The sequence below is a fragment of the Phyllobates terribilis genome, unplaced genomic scaffold (genome assembly GCF_046119375.1).
Source record: "Phyllobates terribilis strain yellow unplaced genomic scaffold, ASM4611937v1 Scaffold_4__5_contigs__length_816908805, whole genome shotgun sequence".
Lineage (NCBI taxonomy): Eukaryota > Metazoa > Chordata > Amphibia > Anura > Dendrobatidae > Phyllobates > Phyllobates terribilis.
The window spans coordinates 686,257,287-686,270,871 of record NW_027362764.1 but is presented as its reverse complement, the minus strand read 5'-3'; the positions used below and the strand labels follow the sequence as shown (position 1 = coordinate 686,270,871).

The following is a 13,585-nucleotide window of genomic DNA, read 5'->3' as shown; positions in this document are numbered from 1 at the left end:
GCACCATGTACACACTATACAGTACACAGCAGCATATCCACACTATACAGTACACAGCAGCATGTACACTATACAGTACACAGCAGCATATACACACTATACAGTACACAGCAGCATATACATTATACAGTACACAGCAGCATATACACTATACAGTACACAGCAGCATGTACACTATACAGTACACAGCAGCATATACATTATACAGTACACAGCAGCATATACACTATACAGTACACAGCAGCATGCACACACTATACAGTACACAGCAGCATATACACTATACAGTACACAGCAGCATATACACTATACAGTACACAGCAGCATGTACACACTATACAGTACACAGCACCATGTACACACTATACAGTACACAGCAGCATATACACTATACAGTACACAGCAGCATGTACACTATACAGTACACAGCAGCATATACACTATACAGTACACAGCACCATGTACACACTATACAGTACACAGCAGCATGTACACACTATACAGTACACAGCACCATGTACACACTATACAGTACACAGCAGCATATACACACTATACAGTACACAGCAGCATATACACTATACAGTACACAGCAGCATATACACACTATACAGTACACAGCAGCATATACATTATACAGTACACAGCAGCATATACACTATACAGTACACAGCAGCATGTACACACTATACAGTACACAGCACCATGTACACACTATACAGTACACAGCAGCATATACACTATACAGTACACAGCAGCATGTACACTATACAGTACACAGCAGCATATACACTATACAGTACACAGCACCATGTACACACTATACAGTACACAGCACCATGTACACACTATACAGTACACAGCAGCATATCCACACTATACAGTACACAGCAGCATGTACACTATACAGTACACAGCAGCATATACACAATATACAGTACACAGCAGCATATACACTATACAGTACACAGCAGCATGCACACACTATACAGTACACAGCAGCATATACACTATACAGTACACAGCAGCATGTACACACTATACAGTACACAGCACCATGTACACACTATACAGTACACAGCAGCATATACACTATACAGTACACAGCAGCATGTACACTATACAGTACACAGCAGCATATACACTATACAGTACACAGCAGCATATACACACTATACAGTACACAGCACCATGTACACACTATACAGTACACAGCAGCATGTACACTATACAGTACACAGCAGCATACACACTATATAGTACACAGCAGCATGTACACTATACAGTACACAGCAGCATATACACACTATACAGTACACAGCACCATGTACACACTATACAGTACACAGCAGCATGTACACTATACAGTACACAGCAGCATATACACACTATACAGTACACAGCAGCATGTACACACTATACAGTACACAGCACCATGTACACTATACAGTACACAGCAGCATATACACTATACAGTACACAGCAGCATATACACACTATACAGTACACAGCAGCATATACACTATACAGTACACAGCAGCGTATACACTATACAGTACACAGCAGCATATACACACTATACAGTACACAGCACAATATACACACTATACAGTACACAGCAGAAGGCACATGATACAGTACACAGCAGCATATACACTATACAGTACACAGCAGCATGTAACACTGTACAGTACACAGCAGCATGCACATTATACAGTACACAGCAGCATGTACACACTATACAGTACACAGCAGCATGTATACACTGTACAGTACACAGCAGCATATACATACTATACAGTACAAAGCAGCATGTACACCATACAGTACACAGCAGCATATACACACTATACAGTACACAGCAGCATGCACACTATACAGTACACAGCAGCATGTACACTATACAATAAATATACAGCAGCATATCCACACTATACAGTACACAGCAACATGCACATTATACAGTACACAGCAGCATGTACACACTATACAGTACACAGCAGCATGTATACACTGTACAGTACACAGCAGCATGCACATTATACAGTACACAGCAGCATGTACACACTATACAGTACACAGCAGCATGTATACACTGTACAGTACACAGCAGCATATACACTATACAGAACACAGCAGCATATACACACTATACAGTACACAGCAGCATATACACTATACAGTACACAGCAGAATGCACATTATACAGTACACAGCAGCATGTACACACTATACAGTACACAGCAGCATGTATACACTGTACAGTACACAGCAGCATATACACTATACAGAACACAGCAGCATATACACACTATACAGTACACAGCAGCATGTACACTATACAGTACACAGCAGCATATACACTATACAGTACACAGCAGAATGCACATTATACAGTACACAGCAGCATGTACATATTATACAGTACACAGCAGCATATACATACTATACAGTACACAGCAGCATATACACTATACAGTACACAGCAGCATATACACTATACAGTACACAGCAGCATGTACACTATACAGTACACAGCAGCATATACAAACTATACTGTACACAGCAGCATGCACACACTATACAGTACACAGCATACACACTATACAGAACACTGCAACATGCAAACTGTACAGTATATGCTGCTGTGTACAGTATAGTGTGTACATGCTGCTGTGTACTGTTTAGTACACAAACAGCAGCATATACACACTATACAGTACACAGCAGAATGTACACTATACAGTACACAGCAGCATATATACACTATAAAGTACACAGTAGCATGTACACACTATACAGTACACAGCAGCATATACACACTATACAGTACACAGTAGCATGTACACACTATACAGTACACAGCAGCATATATACACTATACAGTACACAGTAGCATGTACACACTATACAGAAGACAGCAGCATGCACACTATACAGTACACAGCAGCATATACACACTATACAGTACACAGCAGCATATACACTGTACAGTACACAGCAGCATATACACAATATACAGAAAACAGCAGCATATACACACAATACAGTAGTATATACACACTATACAGTACACAGCAGCATGCACACTATACAGTACACAGCAGCATGCACACACTATACAGTGCACAGCAGCATGTACACACTATACAGTACATAGCAGCATATACACACTATACAGTACAAAGCAGCATGCACAGACTATACAGTACACAGCAGCATATACACACTATACAGTATACAGCAGCATATACACACTATACAGTACACAGCAGCATGCACAGACTATACAGTACACAGCAGCATGTACACACTATACAGTACACAGCAGCATGCAAACTATACAGTACACAGCAGCATATACACTATACAGTACACAGCAGCATGCGCACTATACAGTACACAGCAGCATGCACACACTATACAATACACAGCAGCATATACACTATACAGTACACAGCAGCATGTACACACTATACAGTACACAGCAGCATGCACACACTATACAGTACACAGCAGCATGTATACACTGTACAGTACATAGTAGCATGTACACACTATACAGTACACAACAGCATATACACTATACAGTACACAGCAGCATGTACACACTATACAGTAAACAGCAGCATATACACACTATATAGTACACAGCAGCATATACACTATACAGTACACAGCAGCATGTACACTATACCGTACACAGCAGAATACACACACTATACAGTACACAGCAGCATGCACACTATACAGTACACAGCAGAATACACACACTATACAGTACACAGCAGAATACACACACTATACAGTACACAGCAGCATGCACACTATACAGTACACAGCAGAATACACACACTATACAGTACACAGCAGCATGTACACACTATACAGTACACAGCAGCATGCACACACTATACAGTACACAGCAGAATACACACACTATACCGTACACAGCAGAATACACACACTATACAGTACACAGCAGCATGCACACTATACAGTACACAGCAGAATACACACACTATACAGTACACAGCAGCATGTACACACTATACAGTACACAGCAGCATGCACACACTATACAGTACACAGCAGCATGTATACACTGTACAGTACATAGTAGCATGTACACACTATACAGTACACAACAGCATATACACTATACAGTACACAGCAGCATGTACACACTATACAGTAAACAGCAGCATATACACACTATATAGTACACAGCAGCATATACACTATACAGTACACAGCAGCATGTACACTATACCGTACACAGCAGAATACACACACTATACAGTACACAGCAGCATATACACTATACAGTACACAGCAGCATGTACACACTATACAGTACACAGCAGCATGCAAACTGTACAGTATGTGCTGCTGTGTACTGTATAGTGTGTACATGCTGCTGTGTGCTGTATAGTACACAACAGCATATACACACTATACAGTACACAGCTGCATATACACACTATACAGTACACAGCAGCATGCACATTATACAGTACACAGCAGCAGCATGTACACACTATACAGTACACAGCTGCATATACACACTATACAGTACACAGCAGCATATACACTATACAGTACACAGCAGCATGTACAATATACAGTACACAGCAGCATGTGCACACTATACAGTACACAGCAGCATATACACTATACAGTACACAGCATGTACACACAATACAGTACACAGCATCATGCACACTATACAGTACACAGCAGCATATACACTATACAGTACACAGCAGCATGTACACACTATACAATACACAGCAGCATGCACACTATACAGTACACAGCAGCATGCACATTATACAGTACACAGCAGCATGCCCACACTATACAATACACAGCAGCATATACACACTATACAGTACACAGCAGCATGTACACTATACAGTACACAGCAGCATATACACACTATACAGTACACATCAGCATATACACTATACAGTACACAGCAGCATGTACACACTATACAGTACACAGCAGCATGCACACACTATACAGTACACAGCAGCATATACACTATACATTACACAGCAGCATATACACTATACAGTACACAGCAGCATGCACACTATACAGTACACAGCAGCATATACACTATACAGTACACAACAGCATGTACACACTATACAGTACACAGCAGCATGTACACACTATACAATACACAGCAGAATGCACACTATACAGTACACAGCAGCATGCACATTATACAGTACACAGCAGCATATACACTATACAGTACACAGCAGCATGCACACACTATACAGTACACAGCAGCATATACACTATACAGTACACAGCAGCATGCACGTACTATACAGTACACAGCAGCATATACACTATACAGTACACAGCAGCATGTACACAATATACAGTACACAGCAGCATGTACACACTATACAGTACACAGCAGCATGCACGTACTATACAGTACACAGCAGCATATACACTATACAGTACACAGCAGCATATACACTATACAGTACACAGCAGCATGTACACAATATACAGTACACAGCAGCGTGTACACATTATACAGTATACAGCAGATTTTACACACTACAGTACACAGCAGCATACACACTATACAGTACACATCAGCATATACACACTATATAGTACACAGCAGCATGTACACACTATACAGTACACAGCACCATGTAGACACTATACAGTACACATCAGCATATACACACTATACAGTACACAGCAGCATGTACACACTATACAGTACACAGCACCATTTAGACACTATACAGTACACAGCAGCATATACATGATATAGTACATAGCAGCAAGTACACACTATACAGTACACAGCAGCATGTATACTTTATATAGTACACAGCAACATATACACCATACAGTACACAGCAGAATGTACACACTATACAGTACACAGCAGCATGCACGCACTATACAGTACACAGCAGAATGCACACTATACAGTACACAGCAGTATGCACATTATACAGTACACAGCAGCATGCACACACTTTACAGTACACAGCAGCATATACACTATACAGTACACAGCAGCATGTACGCACTATACAGTACACAGCAGCGTGTACACATTATACAGTATACAGCAGATTTTGCACACTACAGTACACAGCAGCATACACACTATACAGTACACATCAGCATATACACACTATATAGTACACAGCAGCATGTACACACTATACAGTACACAGCACTATGTAGACACTATACAGTACACAGCAGCATATATACTATACAGTACACAGCAGCATATACATTATACAGTACATAGCAGCAAGTACACACTATACAGTACACAGCAGCATGTATACACTATATAGTACACAGCAACATATACACCATACAGTACACAGCAGCATGTACACTATACAGTACACAGCAGCATATACATTATACAGTACATAGCAGCAAGTACACACTATACAGTACACAGCAGCATGTATACACTATATAGTACACAGCAACATATACACTATACAGTACACAGCAGCATGTACACTATACAGTACACAGCAGCATATACACCATACAGTACACAGCAGCATGTACACACTATACGGTACACAGCAGCATATACACTATACAGTACACAGCAGCATGCTCACTATACAGTACACAGCAGCATGCACACACTATACAGTACACAGCAGCATATACACCATACAGTACACAGCAGCATGTACACACTATACGGTACACAGCAGCATATACTCTATACAGTACACAGCAGCATATACACTATACAGTACACAACAGCATGTACACACTATACAGTACACAGCAGAATCTACACACTATACAGTACACAGCAGCATGCACACTATACAGCACACAGCAGCATATACACTATACAGTACACAGCAGCATATACACTATACAGTACACAGGAGCATGCACACTATACAGTACACAGCAGCATATACACTATACAGTACACAGGAGCATGCACACTATACAGTACACAGCAGCATATACACTATACAGTACACAGCAGCATGCACACTATACAGTACACAGCAGCATATACAATATACAGTACACAGCAGCATGCACACACTATACAGTACACAGCAGCATATACACTATACAGCACACAGCAGCATGCACACTATACGGTACACAGCAGCATATACACTATACAGTACACAGCAGCATGCACACTATACAGTACACAGCAGCATATACACTATACAGTACACAGCAGCATGCACACTATACGGTACACAGCAGCATATACACTATACAGTACACAGCAGCATGCGCACTATACAGTACACAGCAGCATGCACACTATACAGTACACAGCAGCATGCACACTATACAGTACACAGCAGCATATACACTATACAGTACACAGCAGCATGCACACACTATACAGTACACAGCAGCATGCACACACTATACAGTACACAGCAGCATGCACACACTATACAGTACACAGCAGCATATACACTATACAGTACACAGCAGCATATACACTATACAGTACACAGCAGCATGTACACACTATACAATACACAGCAGCATGCACACTATACAGTACACAGCAGCATATACACTATACAGTACACAGCAGCATGTACACACTATACAATACACAGCAGCATATACACTATACAGTACACAGCAGCGTATACACTATACAGTACACAGCAGCATGTACACTATACAATACACAGCAGCATGCACACTATACAGTACACAGCAGCATATACACTATACAATACACAGCAGCATGCACACTATACAGTACACAGCAGCATATACACTATACAATACACAGCAGCATGCACACTATACAGTACACAGCAGCATGTACACTATACAACCTAAGTACACAGCAGAATTTACACTATACAATACACAGCAGCATGCACACACTATACAACCTGAGTACACAGCAGTTACACATATACTTCACCAGTTCATGACCTTTCATTGGAAAAATCATGTTCAGCTTATCTACAGTCCCCCATCAGATTGTCCTAGATAAGGATTTTCTGTTGCTACATCAGGGATGCCTTTCTTGCAGTCTCTATGTCATCTCCATCCTCTGACATCCATGACTGACTTCTCAGTGTCACCCACCACTTAGAGGTTTTTGCCCACATGGAAAGTAGGTAAGAAGAAGCCTGAGGACAGATGTGCCTCGTAGGTTCCCATAGAGCTGGAGAAGTCCCTGTTCTCCTGTGAGAGGACATCACTTGTAGAGCAGAGATCAGCTGCAGCGTGCCAGCTGGTGCCACAGCCTGCAAAGCATCCGGGCACTAGAATTTACCCAGCGATGGCATCTGATGGATCATTTCTTCATCTCTTGCTCTTTACAACCTGCGCCCCTCCTCGCAGCATCCATCACATGCCAGGCTTACGTGCACCATCGGATCATACCAGGAATGTCAAATCTTCCAAACACTCGCTATGCATGGCACTGACACCAAAAGACAGGACCCCTTGCCCCTAAACGACCCAGCTACGATCATGCACCTACCTTGCCTCCATCCCGGCCGTAAAATCCAAAAATAACACCTAATCCCATGCATTGCAATAAATCAGACATTGACCTTGTCGTTCTCAGACGGGGAGCTGCGCTTGTGTGATCTGTTTTTTTTAATTAGGATGGGATTACATTCCTTAGCTGGTATTCTGCTGCCCTCTGCTGGTGTATTAGTATAAATGCTACTTCACTTCATTGGCTGTAGCTGCTTTTCATCATTGGTTATTGGCTCGATGTCGTCATCTGCTGGTGAACATGTAATAGTACACTTAAAATTCATTTCTGTGCTCTGTTACTTGATTGTGCATATTATTCATTCACAGCTTTCTAAAATAAAAACTTGATTTTTATGGGTTACAAATACATTATTTTATCTTTATTTAAAATCAGTTTTGCTTGGAACATATGAAAAGTAAACCAACAGCAAAGTGTATGTATCCCTGTGAATCTGTGATCAGACTGTGTTCTCGGATCTAATATCATTATACAAAATCATATAATTACACTTTGTCTTCAAAAAATGAACATAGTGGATTTTTCTGCATTTTTCTGCTTCTGCTCCGAGCCCTGAAATGATTAAAAGAAGTGACATAAGACATAACATGTGCACAGTAATGTCATTTTTAATTGAATTTAATTGTTCATTCTTTTCAATGGGAAAGGTTTTCAGACGCTGTATGTGGTGGAAACCGCCTCCAAGGTTTCCGAATCCTCAAGTGGTTAAAAGAAGTGACATAAGACGTAACACATGCACAGCGATGTCGTTTTAACATTGCTCTGCGCTATATCTATATTATGGGACACTTTTAAGCCACTTTTTTAAGCAGACTCCAGGTGGGCATTGGGCTGCTGTATATGCACCGGGAGTTTTTCTGGGATTCTGCCTGAATAAATTTTCAAAAAGCATTCAAAAGAATGAACACAAGCATTTCTATGTTTCTTTGCATGTTCAGGCTTTTGAGCGTCTTTTAACCACTTCAGGTTTCTAAAAGTGCCAAGTGGTTAAAAGTGTGACCGGTCCATTCTTTTGTCATTTTCTGCTCGAAAGATGCTCTGTACATTACAATACAATTCAATGAGAAAATATACCCGGAAGACGGCCAGACGGTATTTGGAGCATTTCGGCATCATTTTTGCCTAAATAACTGCTAGCGGTTTCTTTATTGTTCAATCGAGTGAAAAAAATAACAGTAAAAAAGACTTTATAAAACCGATGAGAAAACTCTCCAAAAAACCGCCTGTGGACAAAAATATTGTAAAAATATTCAGGCGTAAACAACCAAAAAAGGTCACAAAAGACATTACATGAAAAAGAAATTCCAGAGTTTCCTAAGCATCCTTTGCTTGAAAAACCTGTTGGGTTGACGCAGTTTAAAAGACATTGTGTACCTAGAGGCTATGACTTTTTTAGGCAGATTCTTCCCGTAATATCCCTGAAAAAGGGTCGCAAAACTGCATTAAAAAATAAATATAATGCGCAGCAATGTCAAAATGCCAAAACCCAGAGCAGTTAAGAGAAGTAATATGTTCATATTCGGGTGGTTTTGTTTGAAAGTTGCCCACTCTCTATAATAGAAGTGGATTTCTCCTGTGAAACAAAACTCCGGCAGCTCCAGTTTGAAGACACCGTGTGCACATAGCCACAAACAGTTTATGCTCCAAAGACTCCTCGAAAAACTCATTATGCACATGGAGCCTTGAAGAAGCAGGAGCACCTGCTGAGATTTTCCTAGACAAAGTCGCTTCAGGAAAAAGCTGGTGATCTTTTCCCTGAGGCGGCTTCACTGGCCACTTTGCCGGCGCTTCTGTGGTGGCTCGGCCGCCGGCATTCTGAGTGGCTTCTGAGTAGTAGTCGCCCAAAGAAGGAACATGCTACTTCTTTTATCCGCTTCATGGTTTACATCACCTGAAGTGATAAAAAGAAGTAACAAAAGACAAAACATGTGCGCAGCAAAGTTGTTTTTGACATTACTATGAACTGTGTTCATTCTTAGGTTGTGTGCTTAAGATGTCTTTTTCAGACAATGTCTAAAACCCACTTGAAAAAGCACGAAAAAGACACCAAAAAGAAGAAATATACTGTATGCACAACAATGTCAAAATTACTTGCTGTGCATATGTTCTACTGAGTCTAACAAACTTCCTGAACTACAGTGCCCTCCACTCTGCCTTTCCCATTAATAACCTAATCTATGAACTCTATACTATACCTATGTCCTACTCTTAACCCTATTCTTTCCCTATATGTTATACATAAAGAACATTATACATTCACTATATTACAATACATTAACTGAGCACATTAGTGCTCATAGAACTCTATGCAATTCCACATATGATAACAGTCACAAATCAGCACACATTTTGCACTAACACTGTTTAGAGAGGGAGAGGCATAGGACAGTCCTTGTCACACCCTTACACTTCTTCCGAATTCCAGGTACCTTATCCCTTATATCCTAGTAGGGAGTGAAGTTTTCACACTTTTGCCTAACCTGCTACACCCATACCCACGTAGGGGATTAGATGCCCAGGAAAAGATCATTTAATTAACATCTCTTCCGGGCACGTTGCTTTGTGGAGTGCACCTTTGGAATACTGGTGAATAAGTGAAGGGTCTTCACCGGTGGCATTCAGTTGGATGAGGCAACAGTAGACCTAGTCATCAAAGTTGCCCGTTTCTCCACAACTATGTTTGTAGTTATGAGAACCTGGACCTGGAAGTGGAGACACAAAGTAGCTTTGATGCTCACCATGTCTATTGCGGCCTTGGCCCTGCATCCAACTATGAGAGAGAGACTCCTTCACCGATTTCTTCATGGGTCCTGAAGCTGTTGTGCCCAGCATTCTCAGCTATGATTATGCAGAGCAGCCACCAGGTTCCCTGATGCATTGTTGTTCTCCTGGCTTTTGTGTCCCCTATGTGCTTGTTATTTTTACATATTAATTTGTGTATATTTTAATTTATGTGTTTGATCACTGTTGGTATGTGTGTGACATACCCTTAACTTCAAATCCTGGTTTTCTTACCTGTGTCCATAGTGTGAATGCACACCTAGGCATTGCACTTATGCCAACATATGCCCTGGCTCAATTTTTTTAGGTTATGCTATAACAAAGTATCAGAAGAAACACACATACAGTACAGACCAAAAGTTTGGATACACCTTCTCATTTAAAGATTTTTCTGTATTTTCATGACTATGAAAATTGTACATTCAAACTGAAGGCATCAAAACTATGAATTGACACATGTGGAATTATATACTTAACAAAAAAGTGTGAAACAACTGAGAATATGTCTTATATTCTAGGTTCTTCAAAGTAGCCACCTTTTGCTTTGATGACTGCTTTGCACACTCTTAGCATTCTCTTGATGAGCTTCAAGAGGTAGTCACCGGAAATGGTTTTCACTTAACAGGTGTGCCCTGTCAGGTTTAATAAGTGGGATTTCTTGCATTATAAATGGGGTTGGGACCATCAGTTGTGTTGTGCAGAAGTCTGGTGGATATCATTATCTATCATTACTTTAAGAAATGAAGGTCAGTCAGTGCGAAAAATTGGGAAAACTTTGAAAGTGTCCCCAAGTGCAGTTGCAAAAACCATCAAGCGCTACAAAGAAACTGGCTGACATGAGGACCGCCCCAGGAAAGGAAGACCAAGAGTCACCTCTGCTTCTGAGGATAAGTTTATCCGAGTCACCAGCCTCAGAAATCGCAGGTTAACAGCAGCTCAGATTAGAGACCAGGTCAATGCCACACAGAGGTCTAGCAGCAGACACATATCTTCAACAACTGTTAAGAGGAGACTTTGTGCAGCAGGCCTTCATGGTAAAATAGCTGCTAGGAAACCACTGCTAAGGACAGCAGAAGAGACTTGTTTGGGCTAAAGAACACAAGGAATGGACATTAGACCAGTGGAAATCTGTGCTTTGGTCTGATGAGTCCAAAGTTGAGATCTTTGGTTCCAACCACCGTGTCTTTGTTCGACGCAGAAAAGATGAACGGATGGACTCTACATGCATGGTTCCCACCGTGAAGCACGGAGGAGGAGGTGTGATGGTGTGGGTGTGCTTTGCTGGTGACACTGTTGGGGATTTATTCAAAATTGAAGGCATACTGAACTAGCATGGCTACCACAGCATCTTGCAGCGGCATGCTATTCCATCCGGTTTGCATTTAGTTGGGCCATCATTTATTTTTCAACAGGACTATGACCTCAAACACACCTCCAGGCTGTGTAAAGGCTATTTGACCAAGAAGAAGAATAATGGGGTGCTACGCCAGATGACCTGACCTCCACAGTCACCAGACCTGAACCCAATCGAGATGGTTTGGGGTGAGCTGGACCGCAGAGTGAAAGCAAAAGGGCCAACAAGTGCTAAGCATCTCTGGGAACTCCTTCAAAATTGTTGGAAGACCATTTCCGGTGGCTACCTCTCATCAAGAGAATGCCAAGTGTGTGCAAAGCAATCATCAAAGCAAAAGGTGGCTACTTTGAAGAACCTAGAATATAAGACATATTTTCAGTTGTTTCACACTTTTTTGTTAAGTATATAATTCCACATGTGTTAATTCATAGTTTTGATGCCTTCAGTGTGAATGTACAATTTTCATAGTCATGAAAATACAGAAAAATCTTTAAATGAGAAGGTGTGTCCAAACTTTTGGTCTGTACTGTATATACACATAAAGAGCAGAGACATGGCGTAATAAATGGACACTTAAAAAACAAACAAACTGACCTCAGAGAGTGAATTAATTAGCTCAGCTAAGTGTGTGAAAGTTTCATTGTCCCAATATCCATGTAAGATCAGGGATCTGATGCCTTCACAGTCTCTGGAGCAGATTCCTCAGATTTTGTAGTTGGCCATAAACCTTTGTGACAGATTTAGTCCTGTGTGGGGGGTATCAAAGACTATCATAGCATTATGCTCCCAGACCCTTAGGTATTTTTGTGATTTGCAGTTCCCTTTTAATATAACAACTTTCATATTGTTTATGACAGAGCCACTAAATCATTGGCCTCTCTTTAGGATAGTTCAAAACACAG

At 40.9% G+C, this 13,585-nt stretch overlaps 1 protein-coding gene across 1 annotated transcript in view; it reads right to left on the bottom strand.

Annotated features, from left to right (window-relative positions):
- LOC141265879 (carbonic anhydrase 2-like) overlaps positions 1-8,667 on the bottom strand; it is a 56,495-nt gene extending 47,828 nt beyond the window's left edge. Inside the window, exon 1 of the mRNA XM_073679536.1 lies at positions 8,528-8,667. The gene's annotated coding sequence lies outside the window, so the exon portion shown is untranslated. The remainder of the gene's footprint in view (positions 1-8,527) is intronic.
- Between the last annotated feature and the right edge of the window lie 4,918 nt (positions 8,668-13,585).